We start from the raw sequence: 12,647 nt of genomic DNA on the forward strand, positions 1-12,647 counted from the left end.
GTGAATACAATTTATATTCCTGTCAATTGCAAAAATGATGTTACACTACATTGACTTCAAAATGGGCTAGCTAAGGGGAGTAGAGATCTTACCATTGTGGTCGAGGTACAAAATACATACAAATCAGTAGTTTTTTATTTTTGAATCACTTTTTTGTAGAAGTTGCAAATAGAAATACATTTCATACATACATAGTGGCCAAGACACCAGGCCAGTATAGACCATACCAGTACTTAAAAATACACCTAACATGTCAGGAAGCCAAAAATTGGTTCCAAAGCACCATGCCACATGTTGTAGACAACATTAGCGTGGGTCCCCTCAGTAATGACATGGCCAGATGACCAGTTCTATCTTGCTACACACCATATTCAAATATACAAAATTTACCAGTGGGTGATTTACACCAATTATATAATCACTTACTCAGCTTATATAGACATTTAAGACAGTTTGTTATGCATACCTTAAGAGCTGACCCAGCGAGACCTGCTCAAGCTATCCAACCACAATTAGCTGCACCTGGGATAAACCCAGTAACAGTTAATGCTATTATGGGTAAACTACCCACCAGATGAAATTCCATTCTGGATTGCACAAAAACCAAAACAGTTTGAACCAGTGTTTCCTCATAAGGGACACCTCAAAATATACAGAGAATTCTCACAATGTTCTTGCCACTAGAAATGGTACCCACAATTGATGACTGTTCCACATAGGGTACAGTCTTTACTGCAATTTATACCATAACTCATGGTACATCACTTCTTGCTGTTTTACCAGATGTATTAAAACAGATACAAAATGAATACAGGGCTGCCCTGGCACTGGACTTGGAAATGAAAATAACTGGCAACTTTGCCACAGTCTCCTCAATTCTTTTGGGGAATGCTAAAGGGGAAGCAGGAGCACTGGCAGTTCGCTAATGCCTTGCACAGGCTCCACTAATAGAACAGGAGCGTGAATTACCAAACATTATTGCCAAAACCTATACATCCATAGGTTGCAATAACCTAGGAACCAGACCAAGTATGCCACAGTGTGAAGGTAATCCTGAAACTGATAATACCAAGCAAGCACCAGAGTCCTCTAAAACCACTGTGATAAACAAATAATTATTAAAGAAAATATTAAATCACTGGGAGAGCCTCAGCAGCTGGAGAACCCTGAGAAATGTTATAATTTACATAACCATGATACTTTGAAACAACCTGACAGTTATCAGTACACTGGTACATGCCCTTCTCATTCCCTTCAGGACCTACCCGACAAATCAACTGAGAGATCAGGATGGTCAGAGAGCAGGCAAGAGGAGTGTGTGAAACAGAAATGGAACTCACAATGCTCACCTGACATCATCATTAAAAAGGAAGTGAAACTTCCACAACAAAAACCTTAAATTGAAAAGAAGAAAGTTGCAGGGATTTTGGCAAGATATACCGCACATACTGAGAACATTACTTCAGATCAGGATGTGGGCAGCGACTTTGCTAGACAGTGGAGCATAGGTCACAATAGTTCACCAGAATCTTTAAGAGTTTCTGATTGCGAAAGGAACTAACTACTACATTGAAGTTGAAAGCACAGATCGATGAGTTGCCACTCCAGACAGAGGCCCTCATTATGAACATGGCAGTCCGTTCCGCACCGCCGGTGGTGGCGGCAGAAACCGCAAACAGAGGAGCGGTCCGGACCGCCAAATAATGAACCAAATGAAACTCACGCATCCCGCGCACCACCCACGTGGAGTCCCGCTGATGACGGCAGGGGCCGCCCACAGGCCGTCGGAAAGGCCCAACCAGCCCATCAAATTATGAACCACCATTCCGCCGCCAGTTCTGGGGTGGGAACCACCGCCACACAAAGCGGAAATGAAGCAAATATAAGGAACCATGCACCGGAGTCCCACAGAACGCCCTGCGGCAGCCATGGACATAGAACTGCAGATCATCCCAGCCTTGCTCCTTGCCATATATCTACACGACCAAGTCCGCTGACGAAGACGACAACGGTAAGTACCGCAACCTACAAAACAAGGGAGGAAAGGGCAAAGTTACATACCCACCCACTCCGCCCACCCCGCAAATACCTCCCCCAACCCTTCCCAGCAGCAATAGTCAGACATCCCATACCAAGAGGGATGTACCCGACTGAAGGCCACTGCAACTTGGCCATAGTACATACAATAGCACCACAGCCATAAATTATTTAAACAAACAGCAGGGTGGAACTGCGTGCAGCCCAAACACAGGCCACACAGAAACTTTATTATGAAGCTCACTGAGCGAAATGAAGAAAACAGGGCCAATGGCCAGTCCATAAAAAGTACATTTTCCTTTGCCACAACTGGCCACACCTGACCCACACAAGTGCTGGGTACTCCACTCAACAGGGCACCATAGGGGGATCCAGGCACCTCACGGAATGGGGGCAGAGGGGGTGGAGGTGGGGATTTACGATGGGGTGGGACTTTGACTTGCGTGAGGAGGTTGGAGGGGGGTGGGCTTCTCCTTAGAAGGGGGAGGGGATGTTTGGCACGGGCAGAGCTGGATGCCTTAGGCTCAGAGCGGGCCTTCTTCTTAAGTGGAGAAGGGGCACGGGAATGGGAAGGCTGGACCGGGGTGGGCTGCAATGTGGAAGGAGCGGAAAGGGCAAGGAGATGGGCACGTTTCAGGACAAGAAGGGGTGGGGCAGTAGGTTCGGACAGGTCTACATCGGAGAGGAAAGGTCTCTTGGGAGCAATTGGGGTGGGCGTGGATGAGGGCGTGGGAGTGGAGGCAGAGGGAGTTGATGTATGGGGTGTTGGTGTGCGTGTAGTGGGTGCCGGTGACTGCTCAGTATGCTGTGGTGTGGTGGATGTCCAATGAGTGGGTGTCTTGCTGCGTTTGAGTGTTTTGGGAAGTGGGGGGTGGACACAGTGGGAGAAGACAGACAGCTAGTGTGGATGTATGTTGGGTGGGCGTCTGCAAGTCGGGTGAGTGTGCTGCATGTGTCAACTACAGTGGAGGTGGTGAGTGCAGGTGTGGTGTATAGGGTGCATGTATGGCTGTCTGCTATTGTGATGAGTGCAGGAAGAGGAGCAGTAACAGTGAGTGACGGTGCAGTGCATGAGGGTGTGCATGTAGAAGGGACAGACAGGGAGGCAGAAGAGGTGGGCACACTGGGGGAAGTGGACGTTGTTGTGTGTGCAGGTGTATGTTGGCTGTGTGAATGCTTGTGGTGGGAGGTGTAGTGCTTGTGTTTGGAAGTGTGTTTATTGTGTGTTGAAGTGCTTGACTGCATGTCTGAATGTGTGCCTTGGACGGGTGAAGGGAGTGGGGTGGCGGAAGGGGTAGAGAAGGTTGGAGGGGGGCCAGAATGGCCGGGGAAACTGGCTGCCATCCAAGAGGAGGCCAGAGGCTGAAAAGATCTCTGTAGGGCAGACACAGCACTGTGAATGCCACCCAGATAGGCATTAGTCTGCTGCACCTCTGATGCTAGCCCCTGGATGGCATTGATGATGGTTGTCTGCCCTACAGAGATGGTTCTCAGGAGGTCAATAGCCTCCTCTGTGAGGGCAGCAGGGCTGACTGGGGCAGAGGAGGAGGTGCCTGGGGTGAAGGAGATGCCCACCTTTCTGGGTGGGCGGGCACGGCCAACTCGGTGGGGAGCAGAAGGGAGGGCACTGATGGTATGGGTGGTGGCGGAAGTTGTCATGGTCGTGATTTGTCCACTAGTGTCTGTCATCGCCGGAGGACCCCCATCGGAGGAGGTATCAGAGTCACTACCACTGGTGGTAGTAGCCTCCCCGTGGAAGTCCCCTCACCCTCCCACCCACTGGTCCCCTGGGCATCCGTTGTCTCCGCCTCCGAGGATCCATGGGCTGCTGTCTCCCCACTAGCCGGTGCCTTAGCTCCCTCACCTGATGTTGATGCTGTACCAGACACACAAAAGAGAACAGGGATGGGGGGACAAAACAGGAGAGACACTTGTAAGTAGCTGAATGCTGATACGCAGTGGCCAGACATACACCTACCCAGCAGACACACCCAACAGGCAGCACTGTGCACTAGGCCCATGAACATAGCCCTGACTACTGAGCAGAATACTGACCTACACCCATATCCTGTCATTGCATTGAAACTGAGCTAGGTGAAACCTGACAGGGACACCCCTACACCCTTTGGGGAGCAGACAGTAGCTGGACACCAGTCATAACCTTGCTCTAAGCCCCATGAGCCCTATCGCACACACACTCATCCTTCCAGGCTGAAGTATGGGCTGTGAGTACTCACCCTCTTGTGACTGCTTTACAGCCTTCAAGCGCCCATCCAGGTCTGGGTACTCCAGCGCCAGGATCCTTCGCATTAAGGGGGTCAGTGCCCAAAGTGGCACCCCTACCACATTGGAAGGACTTCCCCAGCTGGGCCTTACTGATCTTCCGTGCCCAGCCTCGCAGGTCCTCCCACCTCTTCCAACAGTGGGTGCTCTGCTGGTTGTAGACCCCCAGGGTCCGTACCTCCTTGGCAATGGCATGCCAATGTGCCCTCTTCTGGCGGGCGCTGACCTAGTAGGGAGACACAGAGAAGAAACACAGAGGTCAGGCACCTGCTCGATGGCAATAGCTGGCTGATTGTTAGACATAGAACAGATAGTACTCCCATACATGCTGGACAGTGGCACGCAGCATTCCATGCACCAAGCCCCATCCTGGCTCACAGGAACGCACATCAGAGGAATCCATTCCATCCATTACACACACAGTGCCCCCCAAACCCGGACTCACCTGTACCTCTGGCAGGCCATAGAGTCTGCCGTACACGGAGTGGAGTACTTGTCCGCACAAGATCAGGGAGTCAAGTGAGCACACGATGACGAACGTGCGTACGTTCCGCGGCGGAATACACCGTCACCGCCGGCGATCATGATACCCCAAGATTCCCCATTGGCATCCATGTTATCCAATGAGGGTACGAACAGCGGTAAACACCGCCGAATGCTGTGACTTAAGACCGCTAGCGGAATGCAGTTCAGATACCTTTCATAAATGAAAGGCAACTAGCTCAAGGGAAACACATAACTGTTATTACTCCTGTCCCATCCATAGAAGCTGTCACAAAGACCAGCATTCCCAAAAACGAAAGCCTTACATCCCAGATGGATACAATGAGCCACATGCTTGACCGACTGTTTTTGACCCAACATGACAAACTTAAGAATTTTTCCAGTGTGAACAACAATACCCAAAGCCCACAAAATGTTTTCCTCCTGATCAATATAAATTTAATGTATATACTGATGTTTCAGCTCAGCCTGCTAAAGGCATGGAACACAACACTGAGCGGCTTGCGCAGTTGTATGTGGAGTAATAAGGGATGAAGAGTTCTACCCTAAACAAACTTTTACACAGTCGCTAGGGAATTGCACTGCACAACTGGCTGAGCTCAATGCATTAATTCTGGCACTGGAGTATACGGATCCTGAATTCCCCAGTCTAATAGTCTGCGATTCATATTACTGTGTCCAGTTCTTTAATGAAAACTTACATTTTTGGCACCTAAATGGATTCACGGACTCCAAAGGAAACACTATCAAGCATAAAGAACTTTGGGGAAAGGTGGCAGGACTGAAAGAAAGCCTGCCAGGGGCTCATGTAATTCACACATTCAGTCATCAACGAGCTGGAATACATGTTGTTGGGAATTCCCTCGAGGATGAACCAGCCAAATCTGCAGTTAGGACTACCATTGTTGCTGCAATTACTTGTTCCCACATGGGAGAGGATGAAGACAATATGGCTGCTGGTAATGCAATGGCACTTCATTACCAAAAACATATCCAGCAAAATATTCCTATCGCTTAAGTGCCAAAAATATTCCTTATGTAACCATTACATGGGTGGGTGATACCCAACCAAGACTGTGGGCTAGAATTAATTAGAGCTGTAGATGAGGGGGTTGCTTCTGCCCATGCTAGTGTGGTGGGCAAAGTTTCTCTGTTAAAAAAAACGCTATTGGTGGCACAGTCTGTATAAACAGACAAATCAAATAAACTGCTGCAGCATGTATTTCCAGACCATTGAGGCCCCCTAAATTCAGATGGTCCGTTCAAATATATTCTACTTATTGTAGATTATTGCTCCAGATTCCTTTTAGTGTATCCACAGCAATCAACTGACGCTCACACTGTTATTATAAATTTGCCAGTCCTTATTGAGACATATGCAGTAATTGTGTTCCACTTGGACCAGGGCCCTGCTTTTGCCTCTAAAGCGTACAGAGACACATGAGCATCCTAGGTGTGGCTAATCATTATTCCTCACCCTATCATCCAGAGGGAAATTTGATAGTAGAAAGGAGGAACTAAGATGTAAAGCAATCCTTAACAGCTAGAGCATTAAATTCAGGTCACAGTTTGATTCACCACCTTTATGGAGTCCAGAGAGCAATAAATAATCTTCCTAAAAGATCTTTGGGTGCCCGAATGCCATTTGAAGTCCTCTTTGGCATCCAGATTTTTGTCCCAGATCTTGAGGGTCCTCCCGCACTGGTAGCAGACACACCTTTTAACATCAATGAACATCTTACTGTCTTACAGGAACTCCAAGACTTCTGAGATGAACACTCTACCATGCATGCTGCCACTGAAGATACAACTAGCACCTACCAGTTGGATTCCAAAAGTTGGGGATCTGGTTTGAGAAAAGATAGCAGTGAAGAAAGAATTTGGCCCATCATACTGTGTACAGGGGCCAGTCTTTGGAATCCAAAGTGCCATAATTGTGATTTTGCCACCGCTTGTTGCATGTAAAGACAAGAGCTTTGTCTCCATTGATCAAGTAAAATTGCATCATGTGGTCGATTCTACACAGTAGGCCTTGAGACCTCCTGGGTAGTTCTCTAATCCCTCTCACTAACATACAGAAAATACCTCTTCAAGCATTGAACAACACCAATGTAGTTTCCCCTAGGTTGGGGAGGGCAGAGAATGAACTTTTGTTGATTCCCATTACCACTGAAAATGCAAGACATACACCAGATGTCAACAGATTTCCACATTTCTCAAACCAAATCAAGTTGTTTATGATAAGCTACCTTTGGAGGTGTCTACCAGTTCTCTTTCACCTGCTGAAGCTCCTGTCTTCACACTGATTGCTTCTGGGCACTTTGTCGACATTGACAACTTCTCTTCTGAATTTTCAAACTCTTCACTTCATGGTATACACACATTTTTTCACTGACTGAAACACACTTATCTGATCCATTCATGGTCCTATTTGTGGATTATAGTTGCATAGGAATCGAAGGTAATGCTTTGTGTTGGTTCTCTTCATTTCTAAAGGGCAAAACCTTTCAGTTTTTGGATCGTGCCTTTCACTCCAACACCTTTTCCCTTGCCTGTGGAGTTCCACAGGGCGCGTCGCTCAGTCCCACTCTTTTTAGTATCTATCTCTCTCCTTTGGCCAAAATCGTGGAACCCCATGGTCTTTCTGTGATTTTATGCACAGACAACACCCAATTAGTAGTGTGCCTCTCAAATTCTGTAAATATTCCAAGTCCAAACTCAAGCTTAACGATGACAAGTCGCAGGTAATGATTATTGGGAACCACACTCTCTCCAATTCCTTGACAGTCTTTTCTGATGGGTTTGGAAATCTCCCGCTGCCTAAGGACAATATAAAGCGCCTGGGTTTTGGCTAGATCCCTGCCTCACCATGGATTACCAATCCAAGAGGCTTGCTGCATCTTGTTTTGGCCTATTAAGAACTCTAAGGAAAATTATTTACCTTTTTCCATTTTTGGCCAGAATACTCCTCATTCAAGCATTAATAATGTCCTGTTTAGATTATGGCAACTCTCTTTTTCTCAGTTCCCCTGAATATGTAATCAGGAGGTTACAGGTTGTGCAGAATTCTGCTGCATTACTGCTTAAAAATATTCCCAGACACATTTCTGCTTGATCTGCCTTGGTCTCTCTCAATTGGCTTCCTATGGAGCAACAAATCAATTTTAAGGCTATGTGTTTGACTCATAAAGACTTGCATGAAAGGGGGCCCAGATTTCTCAGACAAAATATGTATTTTTATGTCCCGACCAGGCCCCTCAGGTCCTCTGCTGCTCTACGAGCCCACACACCTCGTTTTAAGAAGACTAGATGGGGAGGTAACTCCTTTTCAGTAAAAGCTGCACATCTTTGGAATACTCTGCCTTTGGGACTTCGCCAAGATGACACTGAACTATCTTTTCGCAAGAAATTGAAGACATTCTTATTCTCCTCTTGGGTAATTCCGTGGCATGGTTAAGATATAGACCTCTCCTTCAGCGCTGGGAAGCCCCCGGGTATACATGCTCTTATAAATCATTAACATTAACATTAACATTATAGTTGCTTTGTTTGCTTTCTTCTTGTGGATTGGATTTGTGACTGTTTTCTTCCTGCTTATAAGTGGGCATTATCTTCTTGGACACTCTACTGTGGAGCGGGTAGCTGAGGTGTTGAAGCCTCATTTGTCTACCCACAAAGTGCGAAGAGACCTGTCCCTTGTGAACATTTCTGCTGTTCCAATTCTTGATGATATAGTTTGGGATTCGGTTCCCTATGATATTTTTGTTCCAACAGAGACCATTCAAATTCCATATGTTTTTAAAGTCACTATGGACGTTGTTATAAAACCTGGTGTTATGTCTGATGATTGGGATGCAAGGACAGTCTTGTCAATGCGTTCTTAGCTTGAATATTATACTGTATTTGAGATTGAGGAACTGTACATTAACCTAGCCAATTATGGGGAAAAGTTTTGTTACCATCACTATGCACATAATTACCTACATAGAGCTAGTACTCCACGTACATTTCTCCATTATACACAATAGAAGCATTGCCCACCTCCACCAGTGGGTAGTTCAAATACATATTTAGACAAATTCCCATACTTTTTTGGGCATGATACTTCAGATCCTGCATCCTAAACTTTCATATTAACACATTCATAAGGAAAGAAAAGTAGGCTGCCCAATACCAAATGAATGTATTCAAATTAATTCAGTTCCCCAACTAGTTATTAAAGGCTATAAATATTATAAAGAACCAATTTATTTTTAATTGGGTTTGGAACAAAATACTGGCAAGTGCAAGGGATGTATGCTTTACTTAAAGAAACTCTGATTCCATTATGGATGATTTTTCTGAATGAAATGGTGGAGCAGACTACTTGCCTAGGTCTAGCAAAAAGTAAACAAATGAATGTGCCCAGTATTACCTCAATTTTTTATGTGTTGACAATTGCAACATTTAGTAAATTACACTGAAGAACACCTCAATGGTATGGTACAGGATGGTACATTCAACTCTATACTTTCAGGTCCCAACAGAAGGCTATTGTGGCAAGTGGGCACAAATGGTTGCCATGCATGTTTTTAAACTTGTCGTATGGTTATTCAGCATGCAGTCGGTACCCTTGTTATATCTAGCCACAACACATTGTCACTAGTTACAGCGTAGGAACTATGTCAGCATTGGTTGTAACATTCCACCTTGTCAGCCGTAAAACCGCACCTCTCTTTCTCCTCTTTGATGACATGGATTTGCAAGATTTCTTTTGGCTCCAAGATTGCCATGCTTCAAAAGATTCTTGTATGCAATTTACAACGAAATGTGGAAGCTTTCTCAAATAGAAGCTGCTGCTGTCTAAAGCAAACACATCAGGCTAATTTAGAAAAAGCATACTGTTGTTGATAATGGAATTAACACATTGTCCACTTGTATTTCCACACTAACATACAACATTACATCTTTCTTACAGCATGGGCAGAGTCAGATGAGATCAATTATGCAGATGAGTTGGACACTACTAGTTTTTAAATCAAACCGGGTAATGTGGAAGCACATGAATGCAACAGGTGTTCTTGCCTTTCAATCTAACATGTAGACAACAAATAATGGCAAAGAAAGATGCCACATACACAATGCTTAATATAGAAAGGCTAGAAAGGTTGCATTTCACTATAGCTGAAACACAATCAGTAGTATGGCTTATACATGGAGTTATCTCACTGCCAATCTCTGTGTTTCAGTTCACATCATGTTTGAAACACTGTTTGATGGGAAGATATGAGGTTTTAGTGGGGGAGAGTTTCATACAAGTGGCGTGAGAATTAACTTTTGATTATATATCAAATATTATATTTGAAATATATGAGTGAGGGAAAGGAGGTTTTTGTGAGTGGAACCAAATGCAAACCTTCTGTAAGCCACTCAGTGATGTTTAAACAGGTGCCACTGCATAGCATCTGCAATGGGTCCTTGACCAATCTAGCATGTTACTTGAAGGGAGGACCAGTTTCCTTATTTGCCAGGTATTTCAGTTATTTTTAAATGGAAGTTACTTGATACTGAATGATCAAGGCTGTTGTGGGATAAGAGCAGGTGTTCCTTTTGTGGTTTAATTTCTCACATAGTGACCTGCTGTGGTACCATACTTATTCCTGCTGCACACAAGATTAGGGTAGTTCATTCACGATATTCTAGTGCTTGCGTTGCTCTTTCTGGAGACAGCTTCTAACATCAGAGCTATGTCATGATTGATTTAATATGTGAGTTCATAAGCAGTGCATTGTGGGGCATACATTATAGTTAGCTCAGGTAACTATAACTTCTGAATTTCCATGGATTTGTATGTGTAAAATCTGAGCCTAACTATAACATCCCTGTAACCTTTGTTTTTTTTTCCAATGAATTTCTATGTTTTTTTTAAATCCTATTTCCTGGGTGTGTGAGTGGGTGTGTGAGTGGGTGTGCAAATGTCTGTGTGGGTCTCTGAGTGGGTATGTGAGTAGATGTATTGGTTAGTGACTGGGTATGTGAGTGGCTGTATGGGTTTTTGAGTGGGTGTGTGAGTATCCGCATGGGTGTGTAAGTGTGTTTGTGAGTGGCGATATGCGTCTGTAAATAGGTGTGTTAGTGGCTGTATGGATCTGCGAATGGGTGTGTGAGTGGTTTTGTTGTTGTGTGAGTTGGTTCCAGAATGGTTGTATGAGTCTGTGAGTGGGTGTGTGACTGGTTATGTGGGTGTGTGAGTGGCTGTATGAGCATATGAGTGGGTCTGTGAGTATTTTTGGAGGGTGTGTGAATAACTGCATTGGTGTATGAGGGTGTGTAAGAGTGGTTTTGTGGGTGTGAGAGTGGTTGTATGGGTTGGTGAGTGGGTGTGTGAGTAGTTGTGTGCCCCCTCTACCCAAGCCGATTTTGGCCATGGGGACCCCATCTTCCAGGGACAGGCCTCATTCTGTAAGGGACAGGGGCTTGGGATGCTGATTTGAAAGGAATAAGATGGGTGTCTTTGTGTGTGGTGTCTGCTTGATCTGCTCTGAATATTGTTCATGATCAGAGGTGTGTATCATCAAGAAAGCTAATTAGGTGCATTTGTGTACCTTTGGTAGCTGTGAGGGATCTAGGCTGCTTGCTATCTATGTCATATGTGGTAGGAATAAAGTGTGGTATTTGCAGCTCTTAGATCACGTATGTGTCAGACGAGGGCTGTTCTGTTTATTTTTTGTATCAGTTGATCCGTTGTGTGTGCATGATTTTAGTTGCATATGATCTGTGCTACATTTGTGCTGAGGGTGACCTTGCCATGTATGATGTTTGCGATCTGTTTTAATGAGTGGTGCATGTTGTGAAAGTGTGTGGTGATTGTTGTGTGTGTAATGTGTTTTGTGTGCACTTTATTGTGTCGAGAACGTGTAGTGATTGTTGTGTGTGTAATGTGTTTTGGATGCAATTTATTGTGTCGAGAACATCCACTCTTGAGTCTAATGCGAGTGTTTGAACTATGCTTTACCTACCATGAGCTTCATGTTGTCTGTATTCTCTGTTTTTAATGCTGTGTTATGCATTGTGCATGTCATGGCTAACAATATTATCTTTGTTTTATATTGCGCTCCGACCACACTTGTGTAGTTTCATGGGCTATGAATGGTATGTAGTGTGCTATCCTTTTGGTGGCACGTGTTGCCTGAGATGCATACATTGTGGGTGAACTGTGCAATCTCTAATGACTGTTACTCATACTCATATAACTATTGTTATGTGAGTTTGTAGTGTGTCATAGTAGGAATGTGGTCTCCAGTCTGTATTGTGCTGTGTATGTGTGTGCAGTTTGGGTTGTGCTTTCCGAATTGTGTTTTTTCTGTAGTGTTTTCTAATCAATATATTTTGTGTGCATTCTATGAAATGTGAAGTTGGCGTTCTGTGCTGTGGTGGTGGCATGTGAGATTGGTGGCTGGCATGTTCTGTGACACATACCATAAACATGATCTGTGAGGTGTGGCACCTGTGTGTGTGATCTAAACTGTGTGAAATCTTTGTTGTGTGGAGTCTTCTAAGTCTCCTAAGTCTGGACATGTGTGTGATATGCACTGCTTATATAAGCAGAGCAGACAGTTAACCTTCTGGGTGGGTTTACTGACCCCAGCCTGGGGATGTTAGTGTGTTGGTAGTTTAACTGCTAAGGCATCACATTTAATCTGTGAGTGCCTTACTTAGATTTTAGCTAACAGCCTCAAGTGCCCAGCTCTCCAGGGATGCTGGTCTTCTGATGTTGTGCATGTTGTTTGGAGTTAGGCATTCCACATAGGTTAGGTACATTTGCAAATTACAGTTAGTGGTTA

Source organism: Pleurodeles waltl, chromosome 5 (assembly GCF_031143425.1).
Source record: "Pleurodeles waltl isolate 20211129_DDA chromosome 5, aPleWal1.hap1.20221129, whole genome shotgun sequence".
NCBI classification, from domain to species: Eukaryota; Metazoa; Chordata; class Amphibia; order Caudata; family Salamandridae; genus Pleurodeles; species Pleurodeles waltl.